This window comes from Pelophylax lessonae (assembly GCF_965119305.1).
Source record: "Pelophylax lessonae genome assembly, chromosome: 6".
NCBI classification, from domain to species: domain Eukaryota; kingdom Metazoa; phylum Chordata; class Amphibia; order Anura; family Ranidae; genus Pelophylax; species Pelophylax lessonae.
In genome coordinates, this window is record NC_138773.1 from 192,196,392 (window position 1) to 192,221,765 (window position 25,374).

The following is a 25,374-nucleotide window of genomic DNA, read 5'->3' on the forward strand; positions in this document are numbered from 1 at the left end:
TATCCCCCAATTTAACTGATCCCCAAAGGTTTTTGATTAAATAGCGGAATAGAAAATATGATCCCAAAAAAGTGTATGTATATCACACGTACACAACCACACTAGGCCCCAATTACTATTGTTTGTACCCCTAAAAGGCTAGGAGTAGGGGGAGTATGGAACAGGCAGCACCCTCAAACCTTCAGAAGTATGAGATGAACCCCAACAACTTGGAAAGGTGGATCTCTCTCACACGTACCAACACAGACTATCCCCCAATTTAACTGATCCCCAAAGGTTTTTGATTAAATAGCGGAATAGAAAATATGATCCCAAAAAAGTGTATGTATATCACACGTACACAACCACACTAGGCCCCAATTACTATTGTTTGTACCCCTAAAAGGCTAGATGAGGAGTAGGGGGAGTATGGAACAGGCAGCACCCTCAAACCTTCAGAAGTATGAGATTGTGTTCACTGTACCCCACAAAGATTGAGTTCACTGCACCCCACAATGATTGTGTTCACTGCACCCCACAAAGATTGTGTTCACTGCACCTCACAAAGATTGTGTTCACTGTACCCCCCAAAGATTGTGTTCACTGCACCCCACAAAGATTCTGTTCACTGTACCCCACAAAGATTGTGTTCACTGCACCCCAAAAAGATTGTGTTCACTGCACCCCAAAAAGGATGTTGTTCACTGCACCCCAAAAAGGATGTTGTTCACTCCACCGCAAAAAGATTGTGTTCACTGCACCCCACAAAGATTGTGTTCACTGCACCCCAAAAAGATTGTGTTCACTGCACCCCAAAAATGATTTTGTTCACTGCACCCCAAAAAGGATTTTGTTCACTGCACCCCAAAAAGGATGTTGTTCACTCCACCCCAAAAAGATTGTGTTCACTGCACCCCACAAAGGATTTTGTTCACTGCACCCCAAAAAGATTGTGTTCACTGCACCCCAAAAAGGATGTTGTTCACTGCACCCCAAAAAGGATTTTGTTCACTGCACCCCAAAAAGATTGTGTTCACTGCACCCCACAAAGGATTTTGTTCACTGCACCCCACAAAGATTGTGTTCACTGCACACCAAAAAGGATTGTGTTCACTGCACCCCAAAAAGATTTTGTTCACTGCACCCCAAAAAGATTGTGTTCACTGCAGCCCAAAAAGATTGTGTTCACTGCAGCCCAAAAAGATTGTGTTCACTGCAGCCCAAAAAGATTGTGTTCACTGCAGCCCAAAAAGATTGTGTTCACTGCAGCTCACACACAGAAAAATGGATGTGGATCACTGACACCTGCCTATCTCCAATCCCACACCACACAGCAATATCGATTGTAGTTTGTAGAACACAGTTTCCCTAAAATTCAGCAGACTCTGTCCCTAACAGGATTGAGAAGAGATCGTAGATCAGGATTGAGTGCAGATTCACCCCACCCCCCACACAGCAATATCGATTGTAGTTTGTAGAAGACACTGACCCTATAATTCAGCAGACTCTATCCCTAAAATGCCTACAACTCGCCCTGCCTAAACACTCCGACCTGTCCCTCAATTCTATCCGGACACAAATGGTTTTTTCCTGCCTATCTTTCCCTAATCAGCAGCCAGCACGTTGATGTGTGCTCTGTCCCTGAATCTAAGCAGCATAATGACGCCGCTGCGGCTGCCTCGAACTTATAAAGACTTGGTCACATGCTTCAGACGGCCAATCACAGCTACTGAGACATTTGCAGGCATGGCTGGGATGGCTTAAGGCACACCAGTTAAACGATTGTTGATTGGCTGTTGAAAGCCCGCCATGAAAAGAGCGCCAAAGCATGCAAAACCCGGAAATAAAACGACCGAACACGGATTTTTACCCGAACATACAGTAAAGTGTCCGTGTCCGTGTTCGGGTACAAAAAATCCAATTATTCGGTACGAACACGAATAATACAGTCCGTGTTCGCTCAACACTAGTTAGAAACAAATCAGACCAGTACCCATGAACTAAACCATTCTAGGTATAAAATTATACTGAGAGAATATAAAGAGAAAAACTAAAATCTTAACATCAACAATGTTTTAGTGTTTCTGTGACTTTTATTAAAAAACAATGACATGAAGATGGGTGATATATGTAATCACAGTGCCAAATATCCTCCCTCAACCTTCCACAGGTCTATATATTGCCCACTCTGTTTTCTCCAGTGCCCTTCACTTTCCACATTGCTGCAAATCCCCCCCCCCCCCCATATGTGCGGTACCCCGCTTTCCACACTGCTACAGCTTTACAAAGGTGGGTGCAACTAAATCTCCCTACCTGGCCCAGCAGCATCCAGTCATCATGAGCCACAAGGCCTGCAGCAGGTCTATGTGTGTAACGTGCTCAGATCTCAGTGAGTGCCGTCTTGTGCTCCACAAAACATAAAATCATTCCCTTTATTTGCTGGAAAACTTGCAATCAATAAAGTTTAATTAGCAGTATAGGAACTAGGAATTCCTATCCCTATAAAGGACCATTGTTAGCAGGAGGTATAAAGGTCCTTTAACCACTTTACCACTAGAGCATTTTGCTGTCTTACGTCTGGACCACTTTTTGCGATTCGGCGCTGTGCGAATTTAACTGACAATTGCGCGGTCGTGCGACGCCGTACCCAAACGAAATTGACGTCCTTTTTTTCCCACAAACAGAGCTTTCTTTTGGTGGTATTTGATCACCTGTGCTATTTTTACTTTTTGCGCTATAAACAAAAAAAGAGCGTTTATTTTGAAAAAATAACAATATTTTTAACATTTAAATTTAAATTTTTGGCCAATTTGTTTTCTGCTACCCATGTTTGGTAAAAAAAAATCGCAATAAGCGTATTTTGATTGGTTTGCGCAAAAGTTATTGCGTTTACTAACAAAGGGAAAGATTTCTGTCATTTTTGGTGTTTTTTTTTTAACGAGTAATGGCGGCGATCTGCGATTTTTTTTTGCGGGACTGCGACATTGCGGCGGACAGATCGGACCCTTGACTGACATTTTTGACACTTTTGGGGGTACCAGTGACATTACTGCAGTAATCAGTGCTATATATATGCACTGTTGCTGTAAAAATGACACTGGCAGGGAAGGGGTTAACTTTATTGGAGAGGGAGGGGTTAATGTATGCCTGGTGCTTACTGACGTGTGGGGGGGGGGAGGTGACTGTGTGAGCCAGGGACAGATCGGATGTCCAGCTATGCTGAACACTCCCATCTGTCACTCCCTGTCACTGAGGAGATCCGCCCGCTTGTGTTTACACAGGCGGGCGGATCTCCACACTAGATCCCCGACGATCGGGGCAGAGCAGCGGCGATCGCCGCTGCTCCTCCCCTGGCCCGACTCCCGCTGTGAATGAAAACAGCGGGAGCGCGCCTCCGGCGGCGCGCGAGCGCCGCATACAGGGGAGGAGTCTGGCGACGTAGGTCTACGTCGTCAGACGGGAACGAGCCACTGTGCCGCAGTACTATTCAAGTACTCAGCGGTAAAGTGGTTAAGTGGATAGGAACTAGATTTCTCACTGTTAGTTGGCTAGTTCCTATCCTTTAACCACTTAAGCCCCGGAGGATTTGGCTGCTAAAGGTCCAGACCCCTTTTTTCAACTTGGCACTTCGTGACTTTAACTGATAATTGCGCGGTCATGCAATGCAGTACCTAAACGAAATTTACGTCCTTTTTTTCCCACAAACAGAGCTTTCTTTTGGTGGTATTTGATCACCTCTGCGCTTTTTATTTTTTGCGATATTAATAAAAAAAGAGCGAAAATTTTGCAAAAAAATGACATTTTCAACTTTGTCTTTTAAAAAATATCCAATATACTCAATTTATGTCATTTTTTTTGGCCAAAATATATTTAGCTACATGTCTTTGACAAAAAAAAAATCAATGAGCGTATTTTTATTGGTTTGCGCAAAAGTTATAGCGTCTACAAACTATGGTGTAAATACTGAAATTTACGAAGCTTTAATTTCTGACTGCCTATCTCATTTCATGAAGTGCTAAAATGGCGGGGCAGTACAAAACCCCCCCAAACTACCACTTTTTGGAAAGTAGACATCCTAAGGAATGTTCTGAGGGGCATGTTGAGCTCATTGAATATTTTATTTTTTTGTCACAGGTGTTTGAAAAATGACAAAAATAATTTTTTTTTTTTTTTTTACACAAAGTTGTCATTGAAATGATATATTGCTCACACATGCCATGGGTATATGTGTAATTACACCCCAAAATATATTCTGCTGCTTCTCCTGAGTACAGGGATACCACATATGTGAGACTTTTTGGGAGCGTAGCTGTGTACGGGAGCCGGAAAACAAATCACCACCATCAGAATTTCAAAGGGCGTACATTTTTCATTGCATTTTCTCACTACCTATAACGGTTTTGGAGGCCCTGAAATGTCAAGATACCACAAAACCCCCCCAAATGACCCCATTTTGGAAAGTAGACACCCCAAGCTGTTTGCTGAGAGGCATGGTGAGTCCATGGAATATTTTATATTTTGCCACAAGTTTCGGGAAAATTACAATTTTTTTTTTTAATTTTTTTTTTTTACACAACGTTGTCACTAAAAGATAAATTTCTCACACATGACATGGGTATATGTGGAATGACACCCCAAAATACATTCTGCCACTTCTCCTGAGTATGGGGATGCCCCATGTGTGAGACTTTTTGGGAGCCTAGCTGTGTACAGGACCGCGAAAACCAATCAACACTCTCAGGTTTTCTAATGGCGTAAATTGTTCATGTCACCTCTGCACTACCTGTCGCAGTTTCGGAGGCCCTAAAATTCCAAAATAGCACAAAACCCCCCCAAATGACCCCATTTTGCAAAGTAGACACCCCAAGCTATTTGCTGAGAGGCATGGTGAGTCCATGGAATATTTTATATTTTGCCACAAGTTCCGGGAAATATATATATATATATATATATATTTTTTTTTTTTTTACACAAAGTTGTCAGTAAATGATATATTGCTCACACATGCCATGGGTATATGTGAAATGACACCCCAAAATACATTCTGCTGCTTCTCCTGAGTACAAGGATACCCCATGTGTAAGACTTTTTTGCAGTCTAGCCGCGTACAGGACCCGGAAAACCAATCTGCACCTTCTGGCTTTCTAAGGGCGTAAATTGTTGATCTCACTCCTTACTACCTATCACACTTTTGAAGTCCATAAAAGGCCAAGATGGCACAAAACCCCCCCAAATGACCCCATTTTGCAAAGTAGACACTCCAATCTATTTGCTGAGAGGCATGGTGAGTATTTTGCAGCTCTCATTTTTTTTGGAAAATGAAGAAAAAACAGGAAAATGCATTTTTTTTCCTCTTTTTTCAATTTCCAAAACTTTGTGACAAAAAGTGAGATCTGCAAAACACTCAACATGCCTCTCTGCAAATAGCTCAGGGTGTCTACTTTCCAAAATGGGGTCATTTGGGGGGGTTTTGTGCTATCTTGGAATTTTAGGGCCTCCGAAACTGTGATAGGTAGTCAGGAGTGAAATCAACAATTTACGCCCTTGGAAAGCCTGAAAGTGGAGGTTGGTTTTCGGGGTCCTGTACTCGGCTAGACTGCAAAAAAGTCTCACACATGGGGTATCCCTGTACTCAGGAGAAGCAGCAGAATGTATATTGGGGTGTCATTTCACATATACCCGTGGCATGTGTGAGCAATATATCATTTACTGACAGCTTTGTGTAAAAAAAAAAAAATATATATATATATATATATATATATATTTCCCGGAACTTGTGGTAAAATATAAAATATTCCATGGACTCACCATGCCTCTCAGCAAACAGCTTGGGGTGTCTACTTTCCAAAATGGGGTCATTTGGGGGGGTTTTGTGCTATCTTAGAATTTTAGGGCCTCCGAAACTGTGATAGGTAGTCAGGAGTGAAATCAACAATTTACGCCCTTGGAAAGCCTGAAAGTGGAGGTTGGATTTCGGGGTCCTGTACTCGGCTAGACTGCAAAAAAGTCTCACACATGGGGTATCCCTGTACTCAGGAGAAGCAGCAGAATGTATTTTGGGGTGTCATTTCACATATACCCGTGGCATGTGTGAGCAATATATCATTTACTGACAGCTTTGTGTAAAAAAAAAAAATATATATATATATATATATATATTTCCCGGAACTTGTGGTAAAATATAAAATATTCCATGGACTCACCATGCCTCTCAGCAAACAGCTTGGGGTGTCTACTTTCCAAAATGGGGTCATTTGGGGGGGTTTTGTGCTATCTTAGAATTTTAGGGCCTCCGAAACTGTGATAGGTAGTCAGGAGTGAAATCAACAATTTACGCCCTTGGAAAGCCTGAAAGTGGAGGTTGGATTTCGGGGTCCTGTACTCGGCTAGACTGCAAAAAAGTCTCACACATGGGGTATCCCTGTACTCAGGAGAAGCAGCAGAATGTATATTGGGGTGTCATTTCACATATACCCATGGCATGTGTGAGCAATATATCATTTACTGACAGCTTTTTGTAAAAAAAAAAAAAATATATATATATATATATTTCCCGGAACTTGTGGCAAAATATAAAATATTCCATGGACTCACCATGCCTCTCAGCAAACAGCTTGGGGTGTCTACTTTCCAAAATGGGGTCATTTGGGGGGGTTTTGTGCTATCTTGGAATTTTAGGGCCTCCGAAACTGTGATAGGTAGTCAGGAGTGAAATCAACAATTTACGCCTTTGGAAAGCCTGAAAGTGGGGACTGGTTTTCGGGGACCTGTACTCGGCTAGACTGCAAAAAAGTTTCACACATGGGGTATCCCTGTACTCAGGATGAGCAGCAGAATGTATTTTGGGGTGTCATTTCACATATACACATGGCATGTGTGAGCAATATATCATTTAGTGACAACTTTCTGTAAAAAAACAACAAAAAAAAAAGAAATAATAATTTTCCCGACACTTGTAGCAAAATATAAAATATTCCATGGACTCACCATGCCTCTCAGCAAATAGCTTTGGGTGTCTACTTTTCAAAAAGGGGTCATTTGGGGGGTGTTTGAACAGTCCCGGCATTTTACGCTCAATCTTAGCCCCACATCACCCACTCTTCTAACCACTTGAAAACCAAGCCTTTTCTGTGCCTTTTTGTTTACATGAAAAAATATTTTTTTTTTACTAGAAAATTACTTTGAACCCCCAAACATTATATATTTCTTTAAAGCAGAGGCCCTATAGAATAAAATGGTGGATGTTGCAATTTTTTTTGTCACACGGTATTTGCGCACAGATTTTCCAAACGCAATTTTTGCGAAAAAAATACATTTTTTTTAAATTTATTGCACAAATACACTATATAATTCCAATTTGTTTGGTAAAATTTAAAAGATGATCTTATGCCGAGTTCATAGACACCTGACATGACATGCTTTAAAAATTGCGCACACCTGCGCAGCGGCAAAAACGTACGTACATTTTTAAAAACCTTTAAAAGTCTCTACAGGTTACCACTTTAGACTTACAGAGGAGGTCTACTGCAAGAATTACTGCACTCGATCTGGCGATCGCGGCGATACCTCACATGCATGCTGAAATTGCGGTTTACATATGACACTAGACCAACGCGTGCGTGTGCTATTGCGCGCAAGCACGGGGGAAAGGGGGCGGAGCTCGATTTTTTTTTTTTTTTTTTTGCTCTTTTATGTTATTTTGACACCTTTCCTTTAATTTTTTTTTTTTTTAAATCATTTTTATTGCTATCACAGTGAATTTAGATATCCCCTATGATAGCAATCGGTAGTGACAGGTACTCTTTTTTTTAAAAATTGGGGTCTTTTATACTCTAGATCTCTCCTCTGACCTTAATGCTTCTGACCACGCCAAAATTGGTGTGATAAAATACTTTCCCAATTTCCCAATGGCCCTGTTTATTTCTGGCGAAAAAGAAGTCATGAAATGCTCGTAGCCTCCGGCATCTTAGGCCATAGAGATGATTGGAGCCATTCTAATCTTCAATTAGCTCTATGGTTAGATAACTGAACCACCGGCTGCACTCTCGGGTTAACCGGTGGGACAGGAGAGCCCGAGAAAAACCACGGAAGGCTGCGGAAGGCGGCGGTGGGGGGGGGGAGGCCCCTCCCACTGCATGTAAAAGCAGTCTAGCGGCCAATTACCTGCTAGGATTGCTTTTACATGTAAGCCGACCGCTGGCTGTAAAAAACGATACCAAGATGATGCCTAAATCTGCAGGCATCATCCTGGTATAACCACTCAAAGTCCAGCAACGTACCAGTACATTGCTAGTCCTTGTTTGGCATATAGGTTTTTTTTTTTTTTCATGCAGCCTGTGGGCTGAACGGAAAAAAAGAGAACCTATCAGAAATCAGCACAAGAATAATGCGTAGTATTACTCATCATTAACCGCCCAAACAACCACCCACTGAATTTAATGATGGGTATACACGGCACTATCCACGTATACCAAAATAGGATTTTAACTGCAGTGCTGAAATCAGAAAATCACCACAGCTGCTATCAGCAAAGGTATCCATATATGCTGAGCGCAAACACTGTTTGTGTCAGAATATATAAAATCAATGCGTGGTAGCCGACGAGTACCTGCAAGAGAAACAGGTCACAAAAGAATGAAAAAACAAAGTACATTAAAAAAAGTACATTAGGAAGAGTAGGACATATAAAATGACTGACAACAACAAAAGTTTTTGGATTCTCATCATTAACCGCCCAAACAACCACCCACTGAATTTAATGATGGGTATACACGGCACTATCCACGTATACCAAAATAGGATTTTAACTGCAGTGCTGAAATCAGAAAATCACCACAGCTGCTATCAGCAAAGGTATCCATATATGCTGAGCGCAAACACTGTTTGTGTCAGAATATATAAAATCAATGCGTGGTAGCCGACGAGTACCTGCAAGAGAAACAGGTCACAAAAGAATGAAAAAACAAAGTACATTAAAAAAAGTACATTAGGAAGAGTAGGACATATAAAATGACTGACAACAACAAAAGTTTTTGGATTCTCATCATTAACCGCCCAAACAACCACCCACTGAATTTAATGATGGGTATACACGGCGCTATCCACGTATACCAAAATAGGATTTTAACTGCAGTGCTGAAATCAGAAAATCACCACAGCTGCTATCAGCAAAGGTATCCATATATGCTGAGCGCAAACACTGTTTGTGTCAGAATATATAAAATCAATGCGTGGTAGCCGACGAGTACCTGCAGGAGAAACAGGTCACAAAAGAATGAAAAAACAAACAAAGGACATTTAAATGTACAGTAAGAAGAGTAGAAGGACATATAAAATGACTGACACAACAACAGTTTTTGGATCCTTTTATTTTTCTTTCTAACTGTTTCTTCATGTCTTGATTTGGGAGGGACTGCGATCTTCTGCGATCTTCTCTTCCAGCTTGGGTCTCTCAAAATGTCGATGGACATCCAACATCCTTCGAGACCCTGTGTTTGTGTGCCCTACACTGTGTCGTGCTGTACCCTACACTAAAACTCCACTAGTGTATGGTAGCGCTCAAAACATTCCCCGATGCAGAGACCAGGTTGGTCAGGACATTTGGGACAATAATAACGGGTGTCACGCCTAAATCCGCGCCTGCTACAGACACGACATCTTCTTTGGGGCCATCTTTGGGTAGGGGTACTCGGGAGGGCATAAGGAAAATGCCTCTCATGCAGCCGGCTCACTGCATCTGGAAGGGGAAGTTGGGCAGGCATGCCTCCTGGGTACAGGTAGGCAAGGATGATCTCTTCCTGGAATTCCCGGAAAGATCCAGTTCGTCCTGACGCCTTGTATAGGACAAAGGCGTTCAGCATCGCCAATTGGAATAAATAAACAGACACTTTTTTGTACCAGCGTCTGGCTTTACGGGCAACTAAATACGGCGCCAAAATCTGGTCGTTAAGGTCCACCCCTCCCATGTTAAGGTTATATTCGTGGACACAGAGGGGTTTCTCCACAACGCCAGTTGCCGTAGTGATTTGGATTGTCGTGTCTGCGTGAAGGGAGGACAGAACATAAACATCCCGTGTATCCTTCCACTTCACCGCAAGCAATTTGTCCGTTTTCAAGCAGGCTCTCGCCCCCCGACTAAGACGGGAATCTACAAGCCGTTGGGGGAAGCCCCGGCGATTAGGTCGCACGGTGCCACATGCGCCAATTTGTAATTCGAGCAGGTGACTAAATAGTGGCACGCTTGTATAAAATTTGTCCACGTACAAATGGTACCCCTTTCCGGATAAGGGTGACACCAAGTCCCAAACGATCTTACCGCTGCTCCCTATGTAGTCTGGGCAGTTGGGGGGCTCCACACAGCTATCTTTTCCCTCATAGACCCGGAAACTAACTGTATAGCCTGTGGCCCTGTCACACAATTTATACAGTTTGACCCCGTATCTGGCACGCTTGCTGGGGAGGTACTGTTTCATAGCAAGGCGGCCAGTAAATTTAATCAGGGACTCGTCAACGCAGACAACTTGTTCGGGGGTAAACAAGGCTGCAAACCGCTGATTGAAGTGGTCTATGAGGGGCCGAATTTTGTGGAGCCGATCGTATGCAGGGTCTCCCCGAGGACGACAGATTTCATTGTCGCTGAAATGCATAAATCGCAGAATTTGCTCATATCTCGCCCTGGACATGGAGGCAGAGTACATGCGCATATGGTGAAGTGGGCTAGTGGACCAATATAGCCGCAATTCACTCTGTTTAGTTATGCCCATGTGGAGGGAAAGGCCCAGAAAGATCTTAAATTCGGAAACCGTTAAAGGTTTCCAGCCGAATTGTCTGGCAAGGGGCGAATTTGGGTTGGCGGCGATAAATTGTTGAGCATATAAATTTGATTGATCCACAATAGATCTGAAAAGATCTTCCGTGAAGAACAGCTCATAAAAGTTCAGGGGCGTAAAACCAGCTGTCTCCACGTGGATTCCAGGTTGGGCGGTGAATGGGGGAAGTACTGGCGCTGTAGTATCAGTGGGTTGCCAATTAGGAAATGCCAGCGCATCAGGGAGGGCACTATGGGCTCTACGGGCCTGTCTTCGAATACGCGGTGGCTGCGGGCCACTACTTGTGCTAGCCACCGCACCAGCTTCAACTGCACTTAGGGGACTCGCCACGTCACCAGGTCTTACTGCAGTGCTGGTTGTACTAGGTCCAGGGTGTACTAGGCCGCTGGCGCTTGCCAGGTCGCCAGAAGGATGAGCGGCACTAGTACCCACACTCTGCTCCATACGAGCACCCTGCGATTCCTGCATCTCAACAACACCAGAATGGGGTCGGGTACGCCTGGGTCTAACAGGGACCCATCTGTCGTCGGAGCTATCTGTCAGGGAGCCGCTGCTGTCATTTGGTTCGTATACTGACCCTGATTCTGCCGGTGAGGCTTCCCCATCGCTCTCACCTGGCATGGTCATTATACTGTAAATAGCTTCATCACTGTACGAACGTTTAGACATTTTGGTAACTAAATTTACCCGTACAGTGATGCGACTCACAGGTAATAAAAGCACCTGGTTGTCGAAGACTATTTCAAGCGCTACCAAAAAAACTGCTAATGCTAGCAGGGATCAGGCCTGACTCTGCTAACACAGCGGTTTTGTGTCTTGTGTTTTTTTGTAAGTGACAGTAATCTGTTGATTACTACACTTACCTGGGTGAAAGGGTTAAACGCAGGTGCTGGCAGGAATCAGTGCTGATCGTGCAAACACTGCGTTTTGGGAACCCTAAACTATGGGGGCGCTAGTATAGCTCTGATCAGATCAGATATTGATCTGTTCAAACACTATACTAGAAATGGAAGTGTAGGTGCGTGCGTGTGTGTGTGTGGCAATCAAGGGGTTATTTCTAAACTATGCGCTGGGGATCTGGGGGGGGTGGCGGGGACCCTAAACCTCCTTTGGGAAAGAAACTAGCTAGCTAGCACAACCTCAAGTCACAATGACACCAATACAAAATACAGTAAAAACAGTATATTATGTGTGTATTAGTGCTAATGTGACAGAGGGTGTAGGGGTTAACGGGATGTGATCAGGGGGGGATCAGGGGTTTAAATCTTTATTGGAAGGGGCTGGCGGGTATCCTAAGGATAAAAGGAACGGTGGCAAGCGCTAAACCTGGTCACAAGTCACACTTATACAGGTATATAGAAAATGCTATATACTGTATACAGTGTGCGTTGTGGCAGGGGGTGTAGGGGTGATCAGGGGGGGATCAGGGGATTAAATCTTTATTGGGCGGGTGGCGGGGACCCTAAACCTGCTTGGGACACAAACTTAGTCGCCTGCGCTAATTCTGATCACAATCACACTAATACAAAAATACAAAAACACAGTATATTACGTTTGTATTAGTGCTGATGTGACAGAGGGTGTAGGGGTTAACTAGCGGTGATCAGGAGGGGATCAGGGGGGATCAGGGGCTCAAATCTTTATTAGGGGGGGGTGGCGGGTAATTCAAGTGGAAAAGGGGGGGTCGCAAGCGCTAGACCTGACCACAAATCACACTTATACGGGTATATAGCAAAATGCTATATACTGTATACGGTGTGTGTTATGGCAGGGGGTGTAGGGGTGATCAGGGGGGGGTCAGGGGCTTAAATCTTTATTGGGCGGGTGGCGGGGACCCTAAACCTTCTTGGGACAGAAACTTAGTCGCCTGCGCTAATTCTGATCACAATGACACTAATACAAAAATACAATAACACCGTATATTGCGTTTGTATTAGTGCTGATGTGACAGAGGGTGTAGGGGTTAACGGCGGTGATCAGGGGGGGTTCAGGGGGGATCAGTGGGTTAAATCTTTATTAGGGGGGGGTGGGGGGTAATTTGAGTGGAAAAGGGGGGGTCGCAAGGGCTACACCTGTTCACAAATCACACTTATACAGGTATATAGGTATATGCTATATGCTGTATATAGTGTGTGTTGTGTCAGGTGCTGTAGGGGTTAATTGGGGGGGCGATCGGGGGTGAAATGTGCCTATCTAGCTGTGTGTGGGTGTGCTTGGTGCAATTACTCACAGTAAGATGTGCTCTCCTCTCACGCTGGATCCGAAAAGACCGTTGGGAGGGGAGGGCACATCTCCTCTAAGCCTGTGTTTACATTTCACAGGCTTAGAGGGAGATCTGATTGGGCAGGACCGATCAACAGGTCCAGACCAAAAATGATTGGCCTGGACCTGATGACTGATCGGTTCTGAACCCAATCGAGTCATCGGCGGCGGCGGCGGGGCGCGGGAGCGCGCACAGGGCCGGCAAAAAGTGCTGACGTAGGCCTACGTCAGTTTGCCTGGCCGGGGCTGAGCGCCGACGTAGATCGTCGTGCGCCGGTCGTTAAGTGGTTAACAGGACCTGACCACTATGGAGAAAAAGGTCCTTTCGCAGGATAGGAACTAGCTCCCTCACTGTGAACCGTCTAGTTCCTATCCCTGTAAAGGACCATTCTTAGCTGGAGGTATAAAGGTCCTCTGAGTGGATAGGAACTAGATTTCTCACTGTGAGCTGGCTAGTTCCTATCCTTTAACAGTACCCGACCACTATGGAGAAAAAGGTCCTTTCGCAGGATAGGAAGTAGCTCTCTCACTGTGAACCATCTAGTTCCAATCCCTATACAGGACCTGGCCACTAGGGGGCCAAAAGGTCCTTTAGCTGGGTAGGAACTAGCTCTCTCAATGTGAGTTGGATAGTTCCTATCCTTATACAGGACCTGACCACTAGGGGGCTAAAAGGTCCTTTAGCTGGATAGGAACTAGCTCACTCACACTGAGCAAGCTATATCCTACCCTGAGAAAGAACAGGGTCCTTCTACTGGCTAGGAACTAGTCGCAACCGTTGGCAAACGGGCAGGGCATCCGGGGTGGGTGGTCAGTGGGCTTTGGGAAGGCTCAGCCCACCCCCCTAGATCCGACCATACTACATACACAGAACTGAGTGACTGCTCTCAGCACACCCTCCGATAACAGAGGAAGTTTGGTCCCTCGCTCTTCCTGTCCCCGTGCTGTGTAATGTGTACTCGGCAGGGTCCGCCCCCTCCCGGCTTCTAGGTCTCTCCAGAGCGCCTCTTGGCTGAACACCCGCCCCTACCCTGTGCTGAGGTACGCCCACGGAGATCAGCTGACCTCTAGCAGGCTGTCAGTGCGGCTGGTGGCTGAGATCTGCTGGGATAAGACTCAGGTAAAGGGGACAGGAGCGGGTGGGGGATCAGGAGAGGGATCTGGTGTCAGGGATGTGCTGGGGTGTGTGCACGGTGTTTATAAGTATGTCTCATGTGGGGGATCTGCATCCTCCTCCTCCTATAGCTGAGCTGTCATCACAGCAGAATGTACAGAGGCTGGGGGGGAAGACAGGTGATCACAGAGAGAGTACACAGCAGGCCTGGGACACATCATAGCAAGAATCTAATCGCTGCACACCTTGGACACACCAGGATCAACATCCCACAATACATTGTATTCACACACTGACCATACCGATCGTTATCCTTCTCATCTGTATGTGAGAGGTTCAGTCTGTGCTGGAAGAAGTTTTCACTTTCACATCATTCACTCCACATTGTATGACGTCACTCAGCATTTCTCAGAGCTGTCACTGTCACCTGTCTTCATTTTCTGTTCACTTGTACTTTCATCAATATAGAGAAGACAGATAGATGATAGATCAGATAGATGAATATGATGGGTTAATATCCACTTGCCAACCACAATACATATGTATGTGTATAAGTATATCTATCTATATGTGTGTGTGTGTATATATATATATTATTTCCAGGTGGCTTCCAGTGATTATGGCTGAAGCTATTAGCCATAACCCCAGTATTTGTGTTATTTTAGCCGGGGCTGTCTTTGGCTACTTTCACACGGTCCGCCTCCACCGGCGGACTCCGTGCTGCTCAGCGGGGGATCGATCCGCCGATCCACACTGAGCAGGTGGATGACAGCTCCGTCTCTGCTCTGTGTGCGGAGAGGGAGGTGTCAGATCCCCACTGTCCTCTATGGGGGATCCGGATGAAAACGGGCCGCCTGTCCGTTTTCATCCTATCCGATCAAGCAGACGGATGGAAAATAGGGTTTCCATCCATCTGGATTTCACGGACAGGATCGGAATCGGATAGCAGCAGGTGTCAGGCCAGCGGAGATTTCTCCGCTGACATCCGCTGCCCCATAGGGATGCATGGAGGATCCGATCAGGTCCACCTAAAAAACTGACAGGCGGATCTGATCTGATCGGATCGTTCGTGTGAAAGGGGCCTTACTCTTGAAAGCATTCCGTGTGGAACACTTTCAGAAGCGGCGGGAGGGAGGCTCACCGGTGTCTCTCAGGCTTATCTTTTCCGCTGGCTCACCCTAGATAAGATCCTATAGCGTTGCCGGCTGGTCACAGAGGCTATAAAAGACTACATTGTCTTTGATTGCGTCTATGGCCTTGGAGGACCAAAGCAACTCCATCACCTCACTTATGGTCCAGGGTGGAAGTAAAAAATATATATTTTTTTTTTCTAAACAGAAGATCAAAAATTATTTTCCTTTTAACCACTTAGGGACCAGAAGGTTTTATCTCCTTAATACTGAGGCCATTTTTTTTGTGATACGGCACTGCATTACTTTAACTGACAATTGCCATGTGATGCTGTACCCAAATAAAATTGATGTATTTTTTTTCCCCACAAATAGAGATTTATTTTGGTGGCATTTGATCTCCTCTGCTGTTTTATATTTTGTGCTGTAAACAAAAAAAATAGCGACAATTCTGAAAAAAGACCAATATTTACTTTCTACTATGTAACTTTCCCAATAAAAAAAAAAAAAATATATTTTTCATCATTTTAGGCCAATATGTATTCTGCTACATATTTTTGGTAAAAAAATCCCTATAAGTGTATATTGATTGGTTTGTGCAAACGTTATCGCGTCTACAAACTAGGGGAAAGATTTATGTCATTTTTATTTATTTATTCTTTACTAGTAATGGCGGCAATCAGTGATTTTTAGCGGGACTGTGACATTTCAGCAGACAGATCAGACACCTAACTGACACTTTTGGGGGGACCAGTGACATTACTACAGTAATCAGTGATTAAAATATGCACTGTTTCTGTACTAATGAGACTAGCAGGGAAGGGGTTAACACCAGGGGCGATCAAAGGGTTAAATGTTTGCCTAGGGGGTGATTTCAAATTGTGTGGGAGTTGTAATCACTGGCTGAACACAGAGACCTGTGTTCCTAAATAGGAGGAACACAGGATCCCTGTGTACATCACTGACAAAACAGCGGACCGCCGTTCTGTCTCCATGGGAGCGATCACGGGTGCCCGATGGACCTGCTGATTGGCTCCCCCTCTAGCCAATTGGCGCGTGTGCGCCTGCCCCACTATCTGCTACACGAAACGACATACAGGTATGTCATTTTTCGTAACAGAGCTGACCTGCTGCACTATAACCACTTGCCGACCAGCCACCGTAGTTAAAGGTAAAGAAGAGATTTGGGGTATTTTTGACCTGCTGAATATGATGTGTATACTTATACGGGATATTAGGTATGTAATGTTTATTACACGGTGACCTTAAAGAGGTTGTAAACCCCAGAAAAAAAAAAATCCCTGTAAGACAAAGGCATAATGAGCTAGTATGCATCGCATACTAGCTCATTATGAAATACTTACCTTAGAACGAAGCCCCCGCAGTGCCGCCTGCACAGCAGGGACACTGCCTACATGGTGGGCCGTTCTGCTTCCTGGTTCACGTCCTCTGGCCATCTGATTGGCCAGAGGCGCGATGACCTCACTCCTGTGCATGCACGCGGGAGCCACCGTTCACGGCAAAGGGCTCTGAAGGAACGGCCAACAGCGCCGATAACGTCATCGGCTGCATTAAAAGTAAATATCTCCTAAACTGTGCAAGTTTAGGAGATATTTACAGTACCTATAGGTAAGCCTTATTAAAGGCTTACCTATAGGTACAAGTTTTAAGAGAGGGTTTACAACCTCTTTTAAAGCGGAACTCCACGAAAAAATAAAAGTCCTATGGGGCTACCCATTACAGTCTAGAGTTTATAAAGTTTGTGTGAGCTGTCAAAAAATGAGGTGGAGGGCTGAAGTTATACTCTGCAGAGGCAATCTGATTGGAGGGATGGGACAACCCCCCCTTCACCCTGCACTCAGGAATGGAACTGAGGCTGTCAATCACAAGCTGTGTGCCGGGACTCCTTCTCCTGTCACCATTTTTCTCTTGGTGTCAGGAAAACTTGTCATAAGTGATTAATGCTGATAGTAGAGAAATGAAGCAGTAGACAGAAATGACACGTAGTGCTCTGGATTGAGACAAGTACACACTATAGAGGGATATGCTTTGGTAATATTTAATGTTTGAGGTTTACAACCATTTCCATATGAGATTGGTCTGTATGGTGAGATTGATCATTATGGTTGAATTATATCTAAAGCCATTTTTCCAGTTTTTGATAAGAGTTGGGAATGGTTACAGCAGTGTTTCTCAACCTTTTTTCCCAGTCAAGGCTCTCTTTAAAATGCTGCACAATCTCAAGGCACCCAATTCTAAAATGTAAAAAACAAAACTAATAGTTGACAGGAAGAAAGTACTTGGAGAGGTTCTCAAACGCACCACATCCCAATTAATGGAAACAGGAAGCAGAAAAATACTCTCAAATAATTTGAGAACTATGGGGTTTTTAAGGTGCAAGAAAAAGTATTAAGTCAAAACATCTTAAAAAATGAACTGATTTTATTTAAGCAATCAATAAAAAACATAAAAGACCACATCATTTAAAAATTAGCTTCTATTAGTTCATGAAATACTTGGCACATGAAATGTTTGCAGTATAGTCGCAGAATAGCGATCCCGGCATGTTTCGCCAAGTTGGTTTCTTCAGGGGATATGTTAATGCTACATCTATTGTTGGTATTTAAAGATTTTCTAACGATATTTGATTAATTCGTATCCAATTGATCATTAAGAAGGGATGGCAGGCAAACAGCAGCTGTTCAAACAGAGATCATATGGATATTGGCTGATCCAATTAGTCAACCGCAGGAGGGATGTTCAATAAGATGAACTTAAAGCCCTGTACACACGAGTGGAAATTCGGCCGGGAATTTTCGTCCGACGACCGATCTGCCAATTTTCGGCTTGTTAGTATGGTGCTTCCGACAACCGACTCCGACTTTTTGGCCGAAAAAATCCCGGTGTGCAGGCTATAAAATTTTTGTCGACCATCAAAACACGTCCGATTTTCGTCTCATTAGTACAGATTTGGATGGGGAAAAATCTTATGAGCAAGACTAGGCATGCTCAGAGATGAAAGAACACAAAGAAAGCAATCCAACACATGACATCACTTCTGAAGTAGAATTCTGTCGTACGGGAAAATTCATGTGCAATCTAGAGCACATTCCAACCAACAGACACGCACTCTGGACAAAAGACGGACGACCGGTCGGCCAAAATTCGTTACATGTGTACGAGGCTTAAGTTGGCAAATAAGGGGGTACAAGATCCCGACACAATAGTATGGTGTCATTATGTCAGACCATAGGCTGAATGCACTAGCTTCACCAGGCGTATACACATAGAAAAGCCCAGCTTTGCCAAGCTGCTCCTGGTGCAGCGGTCTGTGTCATGCGACTCCCCGCTGACATTAGAAGTTAATAGTTGTTTTCTTCTTCTTCTTCTTTTTTTTTTTTTGCCATCTGTGGCCAACCTGGGACAATTACCTTCTCTTCTTGTCTAGTAGACACAATAGGAAGTAAGAAGAAATCTCTTGGAAATCAGGAAAACCCAGTAACTTCAGAAATTCCTCATTGGAATGTTTGACTTCCCTTCTATTCTTGTACCAATGGCGGGCATTCAGGTCATGTGACGGATGTGATTGGCTGCTATAGCGGTTACATGATGGGAAAGCTCCAAATTGCAATCATGCTTCGGGAGCTTACCGATCCCCGCAGGTGACTGTGTTGGGAAGCTTACCCACTGCATACAGTGCCTTTGAAAAAGTAATCATACCCCTTGACATTTTCCACATGTTGTCATGTTACAACCAAAAATGTAAATTTATTTTATTGGGATTTTATATGATAGACCAACACAAAGTGGCACATAATTGTGAAGTGGAAGGAAAATGATAAATGGATTTCAATTTTTTTTACAAATATCTGAAAAGTGTGGAGTGCATTTGTATTCAGCCCCTTTAGGGCTCTTTCACACGGGCGTTCCTTTTTTTTTTGCCCGATCAGGTCCTTTTTTTTTTTTTTGTAACGGACACGGATGACACTTGTGTCATCCGGTCCGTATGTCCGTTTTTCATCCCATCCGTTTGCGGATGAAAAACTGACATAATGCATGTCTATGTAAATACTAGGGATGCACCGAAATGAAATTCTTGGCCGAAGCCGAATAATAATGAAATGTTTGGCCGAAGGCCGAATACCGAACGCGGTGTTTCACATTTTTTCCATTTATTTTGCCAATTTTTTGTCCTCTCTCTTGTCCTCTCATGTCTCTCTCTCTCGTCCTCTCATGTCTCTCTCTCTCTCTCTTGTCCTCTCATGTCTCTCTCCCTAAATGTTACTGTAGGGAATGGGATTCAGTGCACACTGCAGCCTTGTACCATAGGGTTAATGTTAGTGACACTGTAGGGATTGGGAAGGATGCTGGGAATGGAAATCAGGAAGCATGCAGGCAGCCTTGTAAATTTTAATTGCAGATACAGGACACTGGGCAGGTCAGGGTTAAATGTGGTAACATCAATTACTCAGTGACAGTCAGTCAGTGTCAGTGTGGACTCGATCAGATTATACCGTGACAGACAGTCTCTCATAGTGGTGGTAGTAGGAGGCTGGAGGTGGACTAGTAGGAGCCTGGAAAGGAGCACAGCCGCATACATACATTACTCACTCGTGCACTGCAGCCCGCCCCACACATTCAGTGAGTCTTACTCTCCTCCCTAGTTTTTTCAATGGCACATTCAGGAAGTCAATCACGCCGTGAGTAGCGAGGACACAGCAAACATATGGAAGAAGGTGCTCTGCTCAGATGAGACCAAAATTGAACTTTTTGGTTTAAAAGCAAAACGCTATGTGTGACGGAAAACTTACACTGCACATCACGCTGAACACACCATCCCCACCGTGAAACATGGTGGTGGCAGCATCATGATGTGGGGATGCTTTTCTTCAGCTGTGACAGGGAAGCTGGTCAGAGCTGATGGGAAGATGGATGGAGCCAAATACAGGTCAATCTTGGAAGAAATTCTTTTAGAGTCTGCAAAATACTTAAAACTGGGGTGGAGGTTCACCTTCCAGTAGGACAACAACCCTAAACATACAGCTAGAGCTACAATGGAATGGTTTAGATTAAAGCATATTCATGTGTTAGAATGGCCCAGTCAAAGTCCAGACCTAAATCCAATTGAGAATCTATGATAAGACTTGAAAATTTCTGTTCAGAAGCTCTCCTAATCTGACAGAGCTTGAACTATTTGGCAAAGATGAATGGGCAAAAATGTCCCTCTCTAGATGTGCAAAGCTGATAGTGACGTCCCCAAAAAGATTTGCAGCTGTAATTGCAGTGAAAGGTGGTTCTACAAGGTATTGACTCAGAGGGGCTGAATACAAATACACGCCACACTTTTCACATATTTATTTGTAAAAATTTTGAAAACTATTGATAATTTTCCTTCCTGTTCACAATTATGTGCCACTTTGTGTCGGTCTATCACATAAAATCCCAATAAAATATATTTAAGTTTTTGGTTATAATATGACAAAATGTGGAAAATTTCAAGGAGTATGAATACTTTTTCAAGGCACTGTAGATGTGTGTGGCCGGTGGGAAGAGGTTAGAGTAGATGTAACGGCAAGCTGTAATTATTGTGGATAGCGTAAGAGAGGGTTACCTCCTTGTTTTTTTTTTTTTTTTTTTTTTTTTCAATCTCTGTCCTCTGTCCTCTTAGGTCCCTTTCACAATTGGAGTCGGCAGACTCAGTTTTTCTCAGCGGGGGATCGATCTTGCCGATCCCCCGCTGAGCAGGCGGATGGCAGATCTGCGCACATCGTTTTTAAATTCGCTAAAGTGGTATTAAACCCAAAACCCAAAATGTTTGCAGCTTGCCAATCATTGGATGTGGTGGTGTAACGCTCCTGCGTTTTTATTATAGGCTGGATTTGCAGCTGCAAAATCTCCACTCAGTAGTCATGTAGAGATGTGTTGAATACCAGATCCAACTCTCCAGGACTCATCACCGTGGGCCTGTCAGCTTCAACATACAGATATATACACACTCAATGAGATGTTCCTGGAGTGATAGGATGTATATGATAGTATGAAGGTGATGTGCTGAAGGGACAGGTGTGAACAGTGACAAGGATGGTAATCACTTGATAGGTTTTGTATAGGAGAGTTCAAGATGGTATTTAGGAATGCAGATAGGTTAGTATCGAGTATGCTAACAGGTGGTGAGGACAGCAGATGACAAATACAGGATAGACTAACCCAGTGCAAGGATAGATAGTAGTAGACAGGAGAGCTAGCAATCTATGCAGCAGTGAAGATGATAGATGGTAGTAGGCTGAAGAGCTAGCAATCTATGTAACAGTGCAGATGATAGGATAGTATAGATAGGTAGTAACAGTCCTTAATGTGCATAGGTAGATGGAGGGTTCCCCTGCGGGGTACTTATCACTTGTAATGTTAGTAGTTTAGAGAGGTCCAGTAGATAAGGAATGGTCCGGTAGCGAGATACAGGGATCAGTAGCGAGGTTCCGGTCTGCTCCAGGTAAAGGGAATAGCTGGAGGTTCCGATCGAGAGACAGGCTTGAAAGCATGTGGATAACAAGGCAGGTTGAACGAACAATGTGAGTGAGACCGCCGGCGGTTGAAATAGCCGCTCTGCGGCGCTCAGCAGTGACATCATCGTTCTTAAGGTATATGCGTACCGCCTGAAGAGAAAGGTGGGACGCATTACAGAGAAAAGTGGTGATTAAGGGTACCGGAATCTTACAGTACCCCCCCTTTAAGGCCGGCTCCGGAAGGCCTATAGGACAGGTTTCTCTGGGTGTTTCGAGTGAAAGTTCCGTATAAGTCTAGGCGCATGAATATCAGAGGTATCTAGCCAGGTGTCGTCTTGGGGTCCATAGTTCTTCCATCTTATGAGATACTGGAGTCTTCCTCTATGGATGCGAGAATCCAAAATTTCCTTGATCTCATACTCTTCTCCGCCTTCAACTTGTATTGGAGGTGGAGGCAAGATGGTAGGCCTTATTCATTGGTTAGGAACATGGGGCTTCAGTAGCGACACATGGAAGATGGGATGGATCTTGAGATCTGCTGGTAGGGTGAGCTGTATTGCAGCTTTTCCGATAAGTTTTTTAATTGGGAAGGGTCCCAAAAATAAAGGTCCAAGCTTCTTGCTAGGGATTTTTAATCTTAAGTTCTTTGTCGATAGCCAAACATGGTCCCCAATAGCATATGGAGGAGAAGGTCTTCTACGAAGGTCGTAGTACTTTTTTTTGTTGACTGTGAGCGTGTGATATAGTGGTATTGAGTAAGCCCAAAGAGTCTTTTATTTGGGTAAGGTAATCCGAGGCTACTGGGTTACTCGATGGCAGGATGCGTGGTGGAAGAAGAGTGGGATGAAACCCATAGTTCAAGTAGAACGGACTTTGCTTCATGGTACTGTGGGTTGCGTTGTTGTAAGCAAATTCTGCTAGAGGAAGGAGATCCACCCAATCATCCTGCAAGTATGATGTGTAGCAACGTAGATATTGCTCAATGCACTGGTTGACTCTTTCAGTCTGTCCGTTGGTCTGAGGATGGTAGGGAGAAGTGAGCTTTCGCTCAATGCGTAAAATTTGACAAAGTGCTTGCCAAAATTTAGAGATGAATTGTGAACCACGGTCGGACAAAAGAGTTTTTGGAATTCCATGCAACTTAAACACATGTTTCATCAGTAGTTCTGCTGTTTGTTTAAATGAAGGTAGTCTACGGATAGCAATGAAATGTGCCATCTTTGTCAAGTGGTCCACTGACACTAGGATGGTATTAAATCCTTTAGAGGGTGGTAGTTCTACTATGAAATCTAAGGATACAACTTCCCATGGAACCTGGGGTATTGGTAGACTACAAAGTAGTCCAGATGGTTTTGTAGTGTCAATTTTGGACCTTGCACAGATGTCGCATGAAGAAACAAATTTTTGTACAGACGTCTTCATATCAGGCCACCAAAACTGCCTGGTGAGCAAATTAAAGGTTTTCGTTATACCCATATGTCCTGCCATGGGCACATCATGCGATAACTCCAAAATCTTGGTGCGCATAGTAGGGGGTATGTAGACTTTGTCATTGTAATAGAGGAAGCCTTCTGCATCAGTACTTAGTTGTGGTGGAGGTGAATCCATTCTTATACTGTGCAAAATCTCTTCCTTCAAGGAACGGACAACACCAATAATGCGTTCATAGGGTATTATGGGAATGAAAGGGATTTCGGCGCAGTTATCTTCGGTTAATCGTGATAGCGCATCCGCTTTTTTATTTTTGTCTGCAGGCGTGTAGGTCACTAGGAAATTAAATCTTAAAAAGAATAATGACCATCGTACCTGCCGGTGGGAGAGGGTCTTGTTAGTCTGGAGGTATTGAAGGTTTTTATGATCTGTATATATAAGTATTGGTAACTGGGTACCTTCGAGCAGATGTCGCCAATTCTCCAGTGCCAGTTTTATGGCAAGCAACTCCTTTTCACCCACTGGGTAATTCACCTCTGGGCTGCTTAGGGATTTTGAAAAGAAAGCAACTGGGTGGAGTGATGAAGTGTTTGTTGGTCGTTGGGAGAGAACTGCTCCTACTGCCATATTTGACGCATCTACCTCTAGAATATATTGGAGGGATGGGTCTGGATGGCGTAGTATGGGAGCAGAAGTAAAGCTTGATTTAAACAAGCAGAAAGCTTGATTTGCTTCTTCTGACCATTTGAATGTTTTTTTTATACTTGTCAGTTGTGTGAGAGGTCTCACAATAGCGGAAAAGTTCTTGATGAACTTCCTATAGAAGTTTGAGAATCCAAGGAATCGCTGTAGGGCCTTACGAGTTGTTGGTATAGGCCAGTCTAGAATACAGGATATCTTACTCCTATCCATCTTAATTCCAGTTTTGGATATGAAGTATCCTAGAAATAATATTTCTTCTTTATGAAATAGACATTTTTTTAATTTCACATATAGTCTGTGTGAGAGCAGTCTGGACAACACAAGTCTTACATGTTTTATGTGTTCAGGCATAGATCGAGAATAAATAAGTATATCGTCTAGGTATACTACAACACAGACATCAAGTAAGTCTCTAAAGATGTCGTTTATGAATCTTTGGAAAGCTGCGGGAGCATTACATAGCCCGAATGGCATTACAAGGTATTCAAATAGTCCGTATCTGGTTCTGAATGCTGTTTTCCACTCATCCCCGTCACGGATTCGGATTAGGTTGTATGCCCCTTTCAGGTCTAATTTGGTGAAATAAGTAGCCCCACGCACCTGTTCAATAAGTTCAGGGATGAGCGGCAAAGGATAGCGATCCTTTATCGTAATCGTGTTTAATTGCCTATAATCAATAATAGGCCTGAGACTGGAATCCTTATTGCGGACAAAGAAAAGTCCTGCAGCAGTGGAAGAAGTAGAGGGTCTAATGAACCCTTTTGTCAAATTCTCATCCAAGTATTCCTTGAGATGAGAAAGTTCATCCTGTGAAAGGGGATAAACATGACCGAAAGGCAATTTGCTGTTAGGGAGTAGATCGATAGTGCAATCGTGATCCCCATGGGGAGGCAACACTTGAGCATTTTTCTCAAGGAACACTTGGGACAGATCCTGATAGCATAGTGGTGCAATTTCATCTGACACCACAGACAGAATCTTCCCATAAGATGGGAGGTTACACGTATTCTCACAATAGTGAGAAGGGAAAACCAAAGTCCGTTTTTTCCAATCTATGATTGGTTGGTGTGTGTGTAACCAGGGAAGTCCCAAAATAATAGGAAAATGGGGTGAGGATAGTATGTCAAAGGTGATGGTCTCCACATGTGATTCGTTGGTAGTGGCAAGGAGTGCCTGAGTCTGGTTGGTGATTGGACCAGAAGACAGTGGAATACCATTAATGAAACTAACAGAAACAGGCTTAGATTTTGAAATAGGTATTTTATTTAAGGTAACAAAGCGTGTATCAATATAGTTTCCACAAGATCCAGTGTCGACCATATCCTTGGTGGTGATCCTAGTTTGGTCCCACTGTAATATTAAATGAACAAAAAGATAGGGGTTAGAGAAGGAAGTCGTTAATCCTCCCAGCAAGACATGTGAAC

At 43.9% G+C, this 25,374-nt stretch overlaps 1 protein-coding gene across 1 annotated transcript in view; it reads left to right on the forward strand.

The window, feature by feature from the left end:
- Positions 1-14,113: 14,113 nt before the first annotated feature.
- ALS2 (alsin Rho guanine nucleotide exchange factor ALS2) overlaps positions 14,114-25,374 on the forward strand; it is a 150,934-nt gene continuing 139,673 nt past the window's right edge. Inside the window, exon 1 of the mRNA XM_082260374.1 lies at positions 14,114-14,190. The gene's annotated coding sequence lies outside the window, so the exon portion shown is untranslated. The remainder of the gene's footprint in view (positions 14,191-25,374) is intronic.